Source organism: Littorina saxatilis, unplaced genomic scaffold, assembly GCF_037325665.1.
Source record: "Littorina saxatilis isolate snail1 unplaced genomic scaffold, US_GU_Lsax_2.0 scaffold_497, whole genome shotgun sequence".
Lineage (NCBI taxonomy): Eukaryota > Metazoa > Mollusca > Gastropoda > Littorinimorpha > Littorinidae > Littorina > Littorina saxatilis.
This window is the reverse complement of record NW_027126703.1, coordinates 35,001-52,500: the sequence shown is the minus strand read 5'-3', so window position 1 is coordinate 52,500 and position 17,500 is coordinate 35,001. Positions and strand designations below refer to the sequence as shown.

Here is a 17,500-nt window from a genome sequence, read left to right as displayed (position 1 = left end):
TTATTTATTTATTTTACACAATTAAAAAAATTATTAGAGTAAAATAAAACATTAAAACGTTCATAATAAACAATAAGTAAACAAGAATTTATTATATAAAAAAAACAAAAATAAAAAAATTAAAAAAACAGACAGCCTATGTAGTCCAGGCATCTTAGCCACTTTAGTGAAGGGAACGTTGAAGTGACAATGACTAGGTTTAAAATGTCTCTTATCAGAAAGTTCAACCTCAGTCCTTTGATGTTTATTAAACACATTTTCATATAAAGTTGGCGCTTCATATGGAAAAGTGGCTTTGAAATTGACCCTAATCCTTCTTTGGGCTCTGTAAATGTCGTTTGGGGATATGGTTGTAAAACGGTATCTACTGGTCACCCCAATGTATAAACTGAAAACTCTTTCTGCACCAGAACACGCAGAAAGGATTGTATCTGCCTGATGTCTGATGCTTTTCAAAATCCCCAACCACTAACACCTTCAAAACGGACATTAACTGACACTGTTGTTTTTCCCTATATAATCCTTACTATTTTTCCGAGACGTCGTCGTGTTGTGTATTTAGCTTGCCACAACCTCATACATGGTCCTAAAAGTTAAAGTTGAAGAAAATACTAAAGATAAATGAACAAGCTGACGCAGTGTCATTCGCACCGTGAATCCCCCCATGGGAACATACTAAAGTCTGGTTCCAAATAGGCTCAATTTCCTTCTATTTCTTTGTATTTCTGCCTCGTAGGGGTAGGGGTGTTCAAACCAAAGGCACCTTTAAACCAAAATTCAAATCACACATCTTACAATACTAAGACACTCAGCAGTGAAAGGGTGTCTGCTGGTAAAAAATTCCAAACAATCCTAAAAGTACTTCACTACTAAACGTGCTTTTAAAAAGAGCCGTTATTTTTCCCTCTATAATCAGTATTGTGTTTTCTGCGAACATGTAGTCTATTTAGATGGTTGTCATGTGCACATGAGTTGCTAAAGCGTTTTCAGTTGGGCATATGTCGAAAAGCAAAGAATTAGCCCTTTGAAAACCATCAGAACTGTCACACAAAAATAACATTTACCTATCTCACCAACTGACCAAACATAGGGCTTTTCCTTATGTATTATGTATTGTCGTGTTTTTTGTAGCATACTTGTGAAAACAGCCACCACTGTTGTAAATGATACTTTAAAGAGCATTATTTCATTGAAGGACAACCTGGACTGCCGTATATTACAGCTGTTTTACAATCAGCCAAAATTTTCTTTACAAACGTATGTTTAAGAACAACTCCCATAGTGAAATTGAAGGAAAACAAAGTGAAAACCCCCCTGCCATAGAGGAGCTAAAGAATCAACAATAAACGACTGCATGGATAGCTTGATGCACGAATGCATTGCGGACATGTTTGTCTCCAACCAAGAGAAAGTTCCAAAAAATCCCTTTTGTGCTTCTTATTATACAGTGACGTCAAAGACAGCCTTTTCTGCTGTTCATACATTCAGGGGTTATGGTTACACTAAACGACGTAGTTGTAGCCATACTGCCATCCAGATTTTTTTTTTCCTTGCGAGCAGTCACAGGGTGTTTGTGCTGTCTGCCAACCGTTAGATGACCCCGCCCAAGTCTGTTAAGGGACCGTTTCACAGAGTCAACTTTGTGTGCAGACTCTCTTTGGTGTCCGAACCACCCCCCGTGTATACTACATTGGGTGTGCACGTTAAAGATCCCACGATTGACAAAAGGGTCTTTCCTGGCAAAATTGCTTAGGCACAGTTAATAATTGTCTACCATACCCGTGTGACTTGGAATAAGGCCGTGAAAAGTAAATATGCGCCGACATGGCTGCAATCTACTGGCCGTATAAAATTTCATCTCACACGGCATCACTGCAGAGCGCCTAGAACTGTACCCACGGAATATGCGCGATATAAGCCTCATTGATTGATTGATTGATTTATTTTGTTGAAACTATATTTTCTTTTGCCTGAAGTAGTCAATCTTTTGCCTGATTAAATTTTCTTTTGCCTGAGTATATTTGCTTTTGTCAGTTTATTTTATTTTTTGTTCAGACAGCAATTCTTTTGGCGGATCAAAATTTTTTTTGTACTTTAATTCTTTGTCACTCAAGCCATCTTTTCTTTTGGTGAAAGCATCTATTTTTTTGATAGAACCATCTCTTCTTTTGGTTCATTAAACGGGTGCCTAAAACATTTAGTCAAAACTAAGTCAACCACTACTACTACCACTACCACTACTACTGTTACTACTACTACTACTGCTACTTGTACTACTTATCTACTGCTACTGTTACTTCTACAGTAACTACTACTACTACTGCTCCTGTGTTTTGCATTAGATTTTGTAATCATAACTTGCAAGAAATAGGCAACAGCAGATTTGAATGTTTATATAGATTCAAAATGTTGTGTAACCGTGTACACTTTAATCAACATGTATCAAATAGAATTATATATTACATGCATATGTTTTATTAGTCTTTTTGTTTAAACAAACAAACAACGGATGCATTTGTTTATGGATTGTTCAAGATATTGTTCACACACACACACACACACACACACACACACACACACACACACACACACACACACACACACACACACACACACACACGCACACACACACACACAAACACACATTTTCCTCCTGCGCTGATACTGTTTTCCCCAGCTGACCAGCCTCTACAGGATACGAGAAGAATTTAGAACGGTGACTGCAGAAGGAATTAAAGATTTGTGTTTAACTGGTTCTTACGTATCAGAGCTGCTAGCGACATTACATCGTTTACCGGAAGGGAGAATCCAACAAGTCGCGTAAGGCGAAATAACAACATTTAGTCAAGCTGTCGAACTCACAGAATGAAACTGAACGCACTGCTTTTTTCACCAAGACCGCATACTCGTAGTTACTCGTGGCAAAGGCAGTGGAATCGACAAGCCAGAATAGTGCGTTTGAATACGAATACGAATACTTTATTATCTCATACAGAGAAATTTCAGTGTGGTGCACATTAAAAGACAAAACAAATAATAAGACAACAGATAAAAGTCCCACACGTATAACTGAAACAAGCAGTACCTGCATAGATCTCATAATTACACAAACGCCACAACTAATTAAATCTGTAGATGTTCTGCCACCAATTTGCAGCGACCACAGCGTGCCACGGGCGATACTAAAAAGTACTGTAAATGTGAGTAACTCCTTCAAACGAACTATTTTCAATTACGATAAATTGAATATAGTAGGGTTTTGTAACGCTCTTTCACAAGTTGACTGGACAGGTATGGTGACAAATGAAATGTTTAATGATAGTATTGACGATTTTAGTAGAACATTTATGAATGTTGCAAAGCAGTTCATGCCGGTTAAAGAAGTTACTGTACGCCCCAAAGACGCACTCTGGATTACCCCAGACATCTTAAAGTTAATCGACGAGCGAGATCAAATTCACCTGAGAGCAAAAACGAGTAATTCTTTAGAAGATTGGCTGAGTTATCGTCAGACGCGTAATCGTGTCACAGCAGCTAAGAGAGACAGAGTCCAGCAATTTTATATTGAGTTAGACGAACGTATTTCCGACCAAGGTTCCTTTGGTACTAAAAAGTGGTGGCAGTTGGTAAAGTCATTCATGGACAAGAAAGGGCTTGGTGTTGATGAAATTCCTCCGATTAATTTTGAAGGCAAGATTTACCAGTCAAACCAGGAAAAAGCCAACGTTCTGAACAATTTTTTCATACATAATTCCGTTCTTGAAACCCCAGACGACAATTTGCCTCAAGCTGATTTTTTAGACAGCGAACTTAATGAGATTTATCTTACAGTCGATGAGGTTAAAGAGGTTATTAAACGCCTTGATACAGGTAAAGCCACTGGTCCGGATCTTATTCACAATAGACTTCTAGTTGCTGCTGTTGACGCCATAGCAGAACCCCTGACATATTTGTTTAACAGAAGCCTTAGAGAAGGTATATATCCTAGTTTGTGGAAGACGGCTCATGTCACTCCTATTTACAAAGCCGGCCCAGCCGATTGTTGTAACAATTATCGACCAATTTCATTATTAAGTTGTGTTGGGAAGGTAATGGAGCGATGTGTCCACAGCCATGTTTACACCTTCCTACAGCGAAATAATATATTATCACCTGCACAGTCAGGATTTATTTCTGGTGACTCTACCATCTGTCAGCTGGCTTCGATTTGTGACGAGTTTTGTGTAAATTACGATATGGGAATTACCACTCAAGCTGTTTTTTGTGATGTGTCAAAAGCATTTGAAAAAGTTTGGCATAAAGGGTTATTATATAAACTGGAACTAGCAGGAATAAGAGGACAATTGTTAAAATGGTTTCACGATTATTTAACAAATCGCCATCAGGCTGTTGTTATTAAGGGTGCTAAGTCTGCATTAAAATGTATCCCGGCAGGTGTTCCACAAGGCTCTGTTCTTGGCCCCTTGTTATTCCTGATATATATTAATGACATTGTGAATGATATTGAATCTGTTATAAAGTTGTTTGCTGATGACACGAGCATGTCCATGTCCTTAGAAGATCCAATTAGACGAGCGCAGACTTTGAACGCAGACCTAAATAAAATTATTACCTGGGCAAAACAGTGGAAAGTTAAATTTAACGAAGCAAAAACGGAATTGTTAGACATAAAACGTGATAATATACCAACCGAACCAATCATTTTTAATAATATTGTTTTGGAAAACGTGAACCAACATAAACATCTTGGCGTAATTTTGCAGAATAATTGTAAATGGGACTTCCAAGTGAGAAGCATCGTAAAAAAGGTCACCCTCTTAATTAATTGCTTAAGATATTACAAATACAGATTAAATCGTAAAAGTCTGGAAACTATGTACAAATCCTTTGTTCTTCCACATTTTGACTATGCAGACATCCTATGGGACAACTGCACCGAGTACTGGTCAACTGCACTGGAAAAATTACATTTGGAAGCCATTCGGACTATAATCGGTGGTGTACGCGGCACCAGCCACGAAAAGCTGTATAAAGAAAGCGGATTTTGTAACCTAAAAGAAAGACGGAGCAGACACAAACTAATTTTATATTACAAGATGGTATTTGGCAAATGTCCTCATTACTTAGCACAACTTTTGCCACCTTTAACTTCTGATGTTAACCCCTATCACCGAAGAAGACCATCAGAAAGAAGAGTTCCCACTTGCAAAACTGAATTATACCGTCGATCTTTTATACCATCTACCACTGTCCTTTGGAACAACTTGCCAGACAACATCAAAACAACTAACTCAATCAGCGAATTCAAACACTATCTAACTATTCCTGATTATAACGTACCTGCCTATTACTACTGTGGTAAACGATTGGAAGAGATTCATCACTGCAGAATGCGCCTAAACATGAGTAACTTGAACTCTGACCTGTGCAAACGCCACTTACAGGATAATCCGCAGTGCGCTTGCGGCTACCTGCACGAAACAGCTGACCATTACTTGATACATTGCCCTCTGTACGTAGACGCTCGCCTATCTACAATAAATGCACTACCTGTACATTACAGACATGTTGAAATATTGTTAAATGGTAGCGAAAACCTTTCTCTTCGCACCAACAAGCTTATTTTTGAAAGTGTCCAATCGTTTATCTGTAAATCTGGTCGTTTTTGTTAATTTGACTCAGTACGCATATCCATGCCATGTATTCTATATACATTTTTCAATTATATATTCAGCGAACTACTGCTTATTTGCCACTGGATTACAGTTTACAATGTACTATGTATATTCTTTTTGTATGCGCTAACCACCTTCATCTTTCATATGTACCTACCATTCTTTCGTCCCACCTCCACCCTCCCCCTCTTCCTCCTGCTAGCTTTCTCTTGTTCTTTTTGGTTTGCTTCAACTATGCTGTTTACCTAGATAGTTCCATTAGTTTATAAGTAATGTTTGTCCGACATCATATTTTTGTTAATTTGTAACTACGTAGGGCGCGTAATAAAAGCGTTCGCTTGAGTTCGTGTCCCTATTGTTTATCGTTGTATTGTTGTACCATGTTTGATTTAATAAAACATTGTTTAAACCAAAAGTACCATACGAAGCATACTACACTCGCGCACGCATATGTACACTAACAGGAATAGTAACATGATTCCAAATAGGCTAATTGCCGTCAGCTTGGTCGCTAGTGGTCGCGCTGAGCAGGATAACACGCTTTTCTGTATCTTACTGAGTTTGTTTTTAATCCAAACATATCATATCTATATGTTTGTGGAATCAGGAACCGACAAGGAATAAGATTAAATTGTTTTTAAATCGATTTCGGAACATTAATTTCAATCATAATTTTCATATTTTAAATTTTCAGAGCTTGTTTGTAATCCAAATGTAACATATGTATATTTTTTTTTTTTGGAATCAGAAAATGACGAAGAATAAGATGAAATTGTTTTTGGATCGTTTAATAAAAGAAATAATGTTGATTATAAGTTTCCGATTTTTAATGACCAAACTCATTTAGTAGTTTTTAAGCCACCAAGCTGAAATGTAATACCAAAGTCCGGCCTTTGTCGAAGATTGCTTTGCCAAAATTTCAATCAATTTGATTGAAAAATGAGGGTGTGACAGTGCCGCCTCAAATTTTACAAAAAGCCGGATATGACGTCATCATAGGTATTTTTCGAAAAAATGAAAGACAAGTCCGGGGATATCATTCCCAGGAACTCTCATGTCAAATTTCATAAAGATCGGTCCAGTAGTTTAGTCTGAATCGCTCTACACACACACACACACGCACAGACAGACAGACAGACACACACACACACACACACACACACACACACACAAACACACACACATACACACACACTCACACATACACACACACACACACACAAACAAACACACACACATACACACACACACACACAGTGACACACCACGACCCTCGTCTCGATTCCCCCTCTATGTTAAAACATTTAATCAAAACTTGACTAAATGTAAAAACACGGGGTAAAAGGGTGGTTGGGATCACGGACAACTTTGATAGCTTTTCGCTTCATGGTATCTTGGTAGAGACTAGTCAGCAGCTGTCTCTGGGGTTGCCCAACAAGCTTTACATTGATGTTTTCATACCATGTTACAATGTTAAAAACTAAAATGCTTTCAATCAGACTGCGATAAACATGTTCCATTACACTTTGATTGACAATACCTGCTATTCAGGCTTGGTCGTGTGACAGACGTTTTCTTCCACATGAGATTACGTTGATTGTCTAACGAAGCCGTCAGGCTGAGTTAGACATCAGCTAATCGAGTGTGGACGAAAACTCTGTACACGACCAAGTCGGAATAGCATATAATTATGTCTCACAGCTTTAACAGAGGAGAGCACAAACACGTTTTGCGTACTCACGCTTGACAAATCTGAACACAGGGGCAGCCATTGTGGAGAGACAATTTCGTGATAAAACACGCAGTGACCAAACAGTCGAGTACTGAGGCTGACACGTTGTGGCCGATCGCATAGGAACTCTCTGATCCAGAAAATCAGGTTACTATAGTAATATATTCACATCTAAGTGGATTAATCTCTGAATAAGTACATGGGATTGTATTGTATTAAAAGCAGATGAAAAGTCCATGAAAATAATGCTAACGGTGTTACCAGCTGTATCCAAATGACTGACAATAAGGTTAATAAGTCTTAGCGTAACATCTTTCACGCCTCTCTTTGCTGTATAGATTCACAGGTTCAGACTCTCAATGACCTAACGTGGTAGTTTCCCGAACACAAAACGAGTCTTCAATCGCAACAGAGCTACAACTACAAGAAGTAGGTACTCAGGTCAAAGTTGTACACGTTGGCGTTTGTACAAATATACACTTCGGAAAGAAAACGTACGCATGTACAAATGTACTGTATTGTTTGGTTAGTGTCGTACAAGCAGGAACAACAAACGTTGAATTGAAGAGTCAGAGCCTAATTTACTGCACTGTTTTACTTTTGTCCAGTACTCTACCAACAGTTGGTATGGTTGACTATTGTTATGTCTTTCTTACTCGCTGAGTGCTTTCGTCGTGTTATTTCATCACAAAATACAGGGGCGGATCTGGGGGGGGGGGGTGCAATGGGTGCAATTGCACCCCCCCCCCAGCGGGACAAAAAAAAAAAAAAAAAAAAAAAGAAGAAAGAAAAAAAGAAGAAAAATGTATCACCTGAAAATAGCACTTTACACGCTCAGATTGCACCAGATTGCACAATTTTGCTTCCTTTTTAAAAATAAATTCCGGGGGTGCATGCCTCCGGACCCCCCTAGCATGCTCGGCGCCTCGCGCCATCGGTTCGGCGCTTCGCGCCTTCGCTGATAAGATACAAAAAAAAAAAAAAAGAACTTTGCACCCCCCCCTTTCAAAACCCAGATCCGCCCCTGAAATATGTCTACCTACTGTCATACTTCATGTTTTTTGGTAGGCTGGAGTCTAACCCTTGTAAACGTACAAAGACATGTTAACACATGGACCTTTCTCTGTGGATAGAAATAGCTAACAAATTGAACTGTAGCATTCTGGCGGTGCATGTGGCCGGTTGTGTAAACATTATGGCTGACACTATTTCACGTCTTCACGAGCCCAGGCGGCGCGAAGAATTAGTGCGGCTGTTGACTTTCTGGCACCGGGGGAGACCCCCCAACGTGAACCTGTGTGATCATATGTCTGACCAAGCCCTTGTGTTCTTTCTTTCCAGGTCAGGAATCCCGCTTAGGCGCTCAGCTGACAGCAGAGGTATTAGATTACAGGACAAGCGCCTTCTCTGTATAACACCAAGAAGACATATCGCACTCACCTCACTTCATATTTACGCTTCTGTGCGGAGATGGACATAATGCCTGTGCCTGTAAACGAGCAGACTGTTGCGCAATACGCAGCGTACTTAGCCAGACGCTTAAAACCGTCGTCCATTAAACAGTATAATTATAAACATTATTCACATCCTTCATCTGGAAAGTGGTTTGCCGCACCGACGCGTGGTATGTACAGACCACTCTTAAAGGCATTGAGAAATCTAAAGGGTGTGCTGTAAACAAGAAAACCCCAATCACTCCTGAACTACTACATTATTATCAAGCGCCAGCTGAATTTTCTTTGTAAAGAAGACATTGTGTTTTGGGCGGCGTGTTTGGTGCTTTTCTTCGGAGTTCTCCGAAAATCGAACTTGTTCCAGGACAACGGGAATTTTGATCCCGATAAGCAGCTTACACGAGATCGCGTGGTGATTTTGGAGACGGACAGTGTGTCAATAACTTTTCAATGGAGTAAGACAATTCAGCGTAAAGAACGCTCCGTGGAAATAAAGCTTCCTGCAATGCCTTTACATCCTTTATGGCCAGTGTCCCCAGTGACTGAGAGTGTTTCATGTGTTGGGACCGATGGGCCCCAAGGCGCAGGTTTTTCCGATCAAAGGATCTGATTTGAATAAGAGACTGTGTGTAACTGCTGCTGTTGCTGGAGGGAATTTCTCTTGTCACAGTTTCCGGCGGGGCGGCGCCGCGTGGGCGTTGAATTGTGGCGTGCCGGGTGAAATAGTTAAGGTGATGGGGGACTGGAAAAGCACTGCTTACTTAGGTTACTTAGATCAGCTGCCGCCCAAGGTGATTGACTCGTATAGATTGCATATAGTCCGCAAAACACCTTCAACTAGAACAACATAACACTCCTAACTAAATAATACTACTTTCTTGAATTGGGCGGAATAACGAGTGTACCTTCATATTTGGGATTTATCTCTGAACAATGTTATCTTTCATGGTCATTGTCAGATGGTATTTTTCTCTGAAGTAAACTGCCCTTGTTACTTGGCCCAAATCAAATAAACCTCTTGGCTACGTATGTTGGTACGGAAGCTTGAGTGTAAATTTGTGCGCGCGCGCGTGTGTGTGTGTGTGTGTGTGTGTGTGGGTGTGTGTGTGTATGTGTGTGTGTGTGGATGTGTGTGTGTGTTTGTGTATGTCAGTGTATGTGTCTGCGCGTGTGACGATGTGTGTGTGGGTGTGTGTGTGTGTGTGTGTGTGTGTGTGTGTGTGTGTGTGTGTGTGTGTGTGTGTGTGTACCCCCGTTTCCACAGGTTTGGTTGCCTAAATCACCATAAGGCAACCATCCACACGTGGATGGCAACCTAAACTCTGGATGGCAACCTAATTGTGTGGATGGTCGCTTCATTTAACACCGTTAAATTGACTTTTTTGACGGAAAGAATGTCATAACAATGTTCAAAATGACATTCTTTCCGTCCTCTATAGGCGACGAAATAGGTCAAATTGTGTGCATTTTTTAGTGCAAAATTCTTCGATGCCGGAGCGAGTACTGCACCCAGTGCTGTTGTAGTGCAAGTGCACTAGAAAGGCACTACACCCAGTGCCGCCTCTTAGGTAACCATCCACACTTTAGGTATGTGTGTGTGCGTGTGTGTGTGTGTGTGTTAGTCAGTGACAGTTGCCTTGTGTTCGACAATTGCAGCTGGGGAGGGGGTGGGGAGCATTAGTGAGTAGTTTAATTACTCATTGTAGTCGCACACAATTCATAAGGAAATTAATCAGTTTCATGGGCAGTTTGAGGAAGAAGAATGTTCATTCATTGCGGGACACGAGGGGAATACGATGTAAATGTCAGCTCTTAGTTCTCACAACAAAATATGTTTTTGCTCCATTGTCTTCTCGTTGTTTTCTCAGTTACTTGCCGCGCAGTCCAAGGAAACTCATTTTGTAAGTATGCAGAAATATATGCGGTTGTTGTATGTTTAATCTCAATGATGTACATGTATATGTTAGGCAGACGTTCTGTTGACAAACAAATAAGCACCCAAACATACACACACGCCTGCCCGAACGCACGCACGCAAACGCACGCGTGCAAACACACGCAAACACACACACACACACACACACACACACACACACACACACACACACACACACGCACGCACGCACGCACGCACACACACACACGCACACACACACACACACACAAACACACACACACACACGCCTACACATATTCAAACACAAACATGTTCATTGCTAAAATGTGGAATTCAAAGAAAGGAGTGAAATCTATTCATAACTTGATGGTGGTGGATTTGTGTGTGTGTCTGGGGATTCTTGCGTGCGCACGAGTGTTCCAGAATGGGTTTTGATTTATTTTGTTTATTTCAGTGTACCATTATCCTTCATTCATTTTCCTCAAAACGTTCGTGAATTGGTTTTCTTGCATACGTACTGTATACCCTTATACCCTTATAGCTTCAAATGGATAACCAATGCAATGCCTTCTGGACAACATAGAGAATAAGAGACAAGAATATGTGTGAGGTTTAATAGTAGCAGCATGTTGATGATTATTCTTTACACTATAGAACAAATGATGTGATATGAGTTAATACAATCTGAGAGAGAGAAGATTAATGTTAGTGCACTGTACGACTATGATTTGACAAACTAACAAGTCGCGTAAGGCGAAAATACAATATTTAGTCAAGTAGCTGTCGAACTCACAGAATGAAACTGAACGCAATGCCATTTTTCAGCAAGACCGTATACTCGTAGCATCGTCAGTCCACCGCTCATGGCAAAGGCAGTGAAATTGACAAGAACAGCGGGGTAGTAGTTGCGCTAAGAAGGATAGCACGCTTTTCTGTACCTCTCTTTGTTTTAACTTTCTGAGCGTGTTTTTAATCCAAACATATCATATCTATATGTTGTTGGAATCAGGAACCGACAAGGAATAAGATGAAAGTGTTTTTAAATTGATTTGGACAATTTAATTTTGATAATAAATTTTATATATTTAATTTTCAGAGCTTGTTTTTAATCCGAATATAACATATTTATATGTTTTTGGAATCAGCAAATGATGGAGAATAAGATAAACGTAAATTTGGATCGTTTTATAAACTTTTTTTTTTTTTTACTATTTTCAGATTTTTAATGACCAAAGTCATAAATTAATTTTTAAGCCACCAAGCTGAAATGCAATACCGAAGTCCGGGCTTCATCGAAGATTACTTGACCAAAATTTCAACCAATTTGGTTGAAAAATGAGGGCGTGACAGTGCCGCCTCAACTTTCACGAAAAGCCGGATATGACGTCATCAAAGACATTTATCAAAAAAGTGAGAAAAAAAAAAGTATGGGGATTTCATACCCAGGAACTCTCATGTCAAATTTCATAAAGATCGGTCCAGTAGTTTAGTCTGAATCGCTCTACACACACACACAGACAGACACACACACACACATACACACACACACACGCACATACACCACGACCCTCGTTTCGATTCCCCCTCGATCTTAAAATATTTAGTCAAAACTTGACTAAATATAAAAACGGTGTCAGGTGACCCAATAAATGTGATAACGGTAAGGCTGGTACTATTTGCTTAAAGTTTTGTTAAACATGTCAGGGTGAGGTTTTTTTTCTAAGCAATGAAACATTCTAATTATTCAAAAGAAAATACGCTTGATCATTGGTCTTAAACCCGTTTTTATTTATATAACGCCTGTTTGCAACTGATAACAGACACGACGCCAACAAAGCATGAATTGGTTTTTGGTTGCTGGCTCATGTTGCAGAGAAGAACGACAACGTGTTTATATTTGTAATCATTTTCCAACACGCTTAAAGGCACCATCCGCCTCCTGCAAACCATCCGTTTCTGATCACAGTCACCGCCAGGCTTTTACATACATTACAAACATCCTTCCGTTTGAACACTTACTGCAAGAGAACATACCTAGCTGCTCTTCATAGACAGCCAGCATTTTTCAGTTCCGTATCACCCCACCAGTGGAAAACGAAGCCTTGTTATGGCGCTAGACCGAACTTTGCAAATCTGAAAAAAATGAATATAGAGCTACAAATGCAAACATTTTTTAATGAAAACAAAGGAAGTCGGTTATCATCAAGACAAAGTTAGCACAATTTGAAATATTGAAATGTGTTACTCTTGCTATGAAAATATATAGCTATTCTGATGGACACGTGGGGGAATTCGGGGGCTGTGATTGGATGGTCTCACACATCCCTTTTCCGATCATCAAAGCATAACGATACAAAAGTTGGCCATTTTTGCCGATATCCAAACGATATCGGCAATAACAAAGACGCGTGGTTCCGGTTTCTTCCACGTGTATAAAGTACACGCATACCTCGCCAGGTTTGTTTCTGTCACTCTGTGACTAGTCGACAGACGATGCCATTTGCTTTGTGTGTGTTTTTGTTGTTGCTTACTGTACATGACATACATTACGTGTAAAATCTAGTTCTTTAACAGGCAACAAACCTTGCAAATGTCCAGAAGCTGCAATCTGAAGCGACCTATCTCGGATTCTAGCAGACGATCTCTCCAATGTTTAACACAAAATCAGCAAACTCTCCTGTCACATAGAACGTCCATTGTGTAGTGCAATGTTGAAATGAAGTTACCGGTCTGAAACATTTCGTCGTTTCTTCTGAGACAATCATTGTTCTCTTATCATCTACAGATTTACCGCTGTCTTCACCACGCGAATTCCCAACAGAAGTCAGACTTTCGAACATACAATCTACGTAGGCAAGCATGATACGTCATGACGTCATAATGATTCCTAACATATTGACGTAATGCTAAGCATCCGGTTATGTCGAGTTTTCTCCGTAATACATGTCCGTGGGTTTTTCAATGTTCGGTTATTTCCGTGGCTTCATGCGGAAAGGGAACCGTCGTCTGCAATCAACGACATGGACCATTCTGGTACTTGTCGCTGACAAAAACATGATTCTAACACAGAATTTAATGTCAGAATAGCTATATAAACGCTATTGTGTTTTCAGCGTAGCAATAGGGTCCGATATTTAGACTCGAACAAGTATAATGCGACTCGTCTTCGACTCGTCGGCATTATACTTGTCTCGTCTAAATATCGGGCCCTATTGCTACGCTGAAAACACAATAGCTGTTAAGGTATTAGAACACACCTGACAGTACGCTGGAGTAGCCTCCCTTCCCGGATTTAGAACGCGTTTCGTGTCGTAACAGATTATCCACTTATTAGCCATATCCGTATGCAAAATAATGAAATAAACATTAGGAAATGTCAGAAGTTTACAACTATCGACATTCTCTATCAGTGCAATAAAAAAACAATCGTTAGAACTTGCATTTACGACATGTCGTGCGTGAGAACGTGTCACTGTAAACAAGCACTTCTTGCCTGGCTGAAGAACCATACGAGTCAATCTAAAACAGACAAGTAATGGAAAGCAGTCTGCGGATAAACATAACAAACTGCTGATGAAAAAGTGTGTTCGTCCCTGCTCTGGATAACAGACATTGGACTGATGACAACGTGGCAGCGTTCACGCGAACAGATTTTTTTCAGATTATCGCTTCTACATTTTATTGCACGTACTTGGGGCAGATAAGAATTTCACACTGGAAGATGACAAATTGGTCTTGTGAGTTGAGAACCACATGTTCTTTGCTGACAGAAATCACGATGGGACAAGATGCAGATTGTGTTGAAGAGATGTTTGCAGATTATCGCATCTACATTTTATTGCTCAGATCAATGCACGAAGTTGGGGTAGATCTGAATTTCGCAATGCCGGAAGACGACAAATCGGTCTTTTGAGTTGAGAACCACATGTTCTTTGGCGGCAGAAATCACTATGGGACAAGATGAGGATTGTGTTGAGGAGGTTAATACTGACTGACTTTAGATGAAGAGTTCCTAGACCTGGTTTTTGTAGAGAGGCATCATGATGATATCCTGTGTTTTTTTAACGTTCTTGGTGACAACGCGCCAGAATCGCACGAAGATCGAACTCTCGAAGAAAACAAGTTTATCGCTGAACATCGGAAATGTGAAAGTATTACTCTTCCTGTCTGATCAGTCTCCCCGTTAAATCTACAGGCTACATTATTTATCAGGTAACTTACCAAACCGGAGTGTGTGTGTGTCAGTGTCAGTGTGTGTGTGTGTGTGCCGGATTACCACCATTAACGCACCCTTTTGGACTTTTCTACGTAACCTTACTATGCCTGCTGTGACATTCACGAGGATTATTGTGATTCTTGGACAATCGTGTGCCTGTGCTGGACTTGCAGGAAGACAAACGGCGTCGGAACGTATACGTGCTGCCAAGTGTGCATGCCCAGAGCGCAGTGTGAACCGAGAGTGAATGTGTCATAAACTTGAACTTGAACTTGAACTTGAACTTGAACTTGAAGTTTACTATGTGGTAGGCTGTGTAGCCTTTACATAGGTCCTATTACTAGACTGTAGCATGCGTGGCGGGCTATTTTACAATCTAGACTAGGCAGGTAGGGTTGTACATAGAAGTACTGTGGCGCCAGAAATTGTCTATCCTGGTCTTAAAGCTGTTGACTGATGGCGCTGTTACTGCCTCTTCAGGCAAACTGTTCCAGGTGTTCACTACTCGCTGGGAGAAGTAATTGCTTCGTACGTTCAGTCTACAACTATTTGTGTGGAAGTTTTGCTTGATTGATTTATTCATGATTTAATTTGCCTTTTGGTTCAATAGAAAAATCTGTGTACGTTATACTTTGTATTTTGTGGTGTGATTCGCCCGAGTGCGAGACCCCCATCCCCGAACGCCTCTGTGGGTAGAATTGTATAATTGTGTGAGTAACGTGAGTGTGTAGATGAGAATGTGTAGATGAGAATGTGAAAGTTGCTTTGGACCCAGACACACACAGCAGACTTCAACGCAACAGCTAAGTTTCAGCCTGACAAAGAAATTCGAGTGACACAGCTAAGGGCTGTACTTCTTATTTCTCTATTAAAACAAATGTTTCAAGATCTTTTGGCCAATAAAAAATAAATTGTCTGTTCCTAATAACATGGGTAAACAAAATAGGGTAGATAGGTAGGGATTTTTAATTTTTTTTGCCAGGATAGAATTCTTCAAAATAACTAAATGACACAAAGAGACAAGACTCGCTATAGATGAATTTATAAAAAAAAAAAAGTAAAAAATGTGACAAAGAATATAAAATGATTGTTTTACCTGGTCTGGAATCTTCAGTAGTAATTGCATAAAACAGTCTGATATATATATATATATATCAATCATCATGTTAACTTTTTCTTAAAATGGGTGCGCTAAATCCTAGTCTGTTTGTTTTTAATGGACTAAGCAATCCTTGGACTGACAGAAAATATGTATTTTAAAAATGTCCAGTTGCAAATTACTTAGTTTTCTAATTGGAAGAGAATATACACTCTTTTGTGTTCAAATGGGGAGGGGGCGGGGGTAGTAAAAGGATCACAGTTCAAGATTGTGCGCGACAAGAGGTGTGTTTCTTTTAACTGTGATAAAGAGCGACAACTCAACTTGGTATCTAACACTATTTCTGAACACTGTAACCACTTTAGCACTTTTAATTTATTTTATCTGTCTTCCAAACTTCTTCTTCTTCTCCTCCTCTTTTTTGTTCATGGGCTTAGACTCCCACGTTCACTCATGTTTTTAGCACGAGTGGATTTTTACGTGTATGACCGTTTTTACCCTGCCATTTAGGCAGCCATACGCCGCTTTCGGAGGAATTCCAAACTTCTAATTCAGCTTCAAAAAATGAGAAAAAAAGGTGTTTTTTTAATTCAACAGTTAAATCACTATGTTGGATATTCTATTTTGCTTCCCTATTTATCTTAAGTTTTTGATCATCTGATTACCTTGCTTTCCTATTTGTAAGATAATATGCACTCTTTTCTGAAAAATAGGTAGGGGGTGGGGGTAGTAAAAGCATCAAAGTTCAAGATTTTGCGCGACAAGAGGTGTGTTTCTTTTAACTGTGATGAAGAGGGATAACTGAACTTGGTATCTAACACTATTTCTGAACACTGTAACCACATTAGCACTTTTAATTTTTTTTTTTCTGTCTTCCAAGCTTTAAATTCAGCTAATAAAATGAGTAAAAAAGTGTTTTTTTCTGAATTCAACAGTTAAATTACTATGTTGGATGTTCTATTTTGCTTCCCTATTTCTGTTCTGAAGTTTTTGATCATCTGACTACCTTGCTTTTCTATTTGGAAGACAATATGCACTCTTTTCTGAAAAATGGGTAGGGGGTGGGGGAAGTAAAAGCATCACAGTTCAAGATTTTGCGCGACAAGAGGTGTGTTTCTTTTAACTGTGATGAAGAGGGATAACTCAACTTGGTATCTAACACTATTTCTGAACACTGTAACCACTTTAGCACTTTTAATGTATTTTTTTCTGTCATCCAAGCTTTAAATTCAGCTAATAAAATGAGTAAAAAAGTGTTTTTTTCTGAATTCAACAGTTAAATTACTATGTTGGATGTTCTATTTTGCTTCCCTATTTCTGTTCTGAAGTTTTTGATCATCTGAATACCTTGCTTTTCTATTTGGAAGACAATATGCACTCTTTTCTGAAAAATGGGTAGGGGGTGGGGGAAGTAAAAGCATCACAGT

General features: G+C 39.5%; 1 long non-coding RNA gene across 3 annotated transcripts in view; it reads right to left on the bottom strand.

Moving 5' to 3' along the window:
- LOC138955204 (uncharacterized) overlaps positions 1–17,500 on the bottom strand; it is a 52,209-nt gene that overhangs the window by 2,939 nt on the left and 31,770 nt on the right. The window contains exon 3 of one of the 3 annotated variants that reach the window (XR_011452140.1): positions 12,778–12,891. The exons of 1 other annotated variant lie outside the window; for it this stretch is intronic. This is a non-coding gene — a long non-coding RNA (uncharacterized lncRNA). The remainder of the gene's footprint in view (positions 1–12,777; positions 12,892–17,500) is intronic. One more of the 3 variants, XR_011452142.1, reaches the window with a different exon arrangement.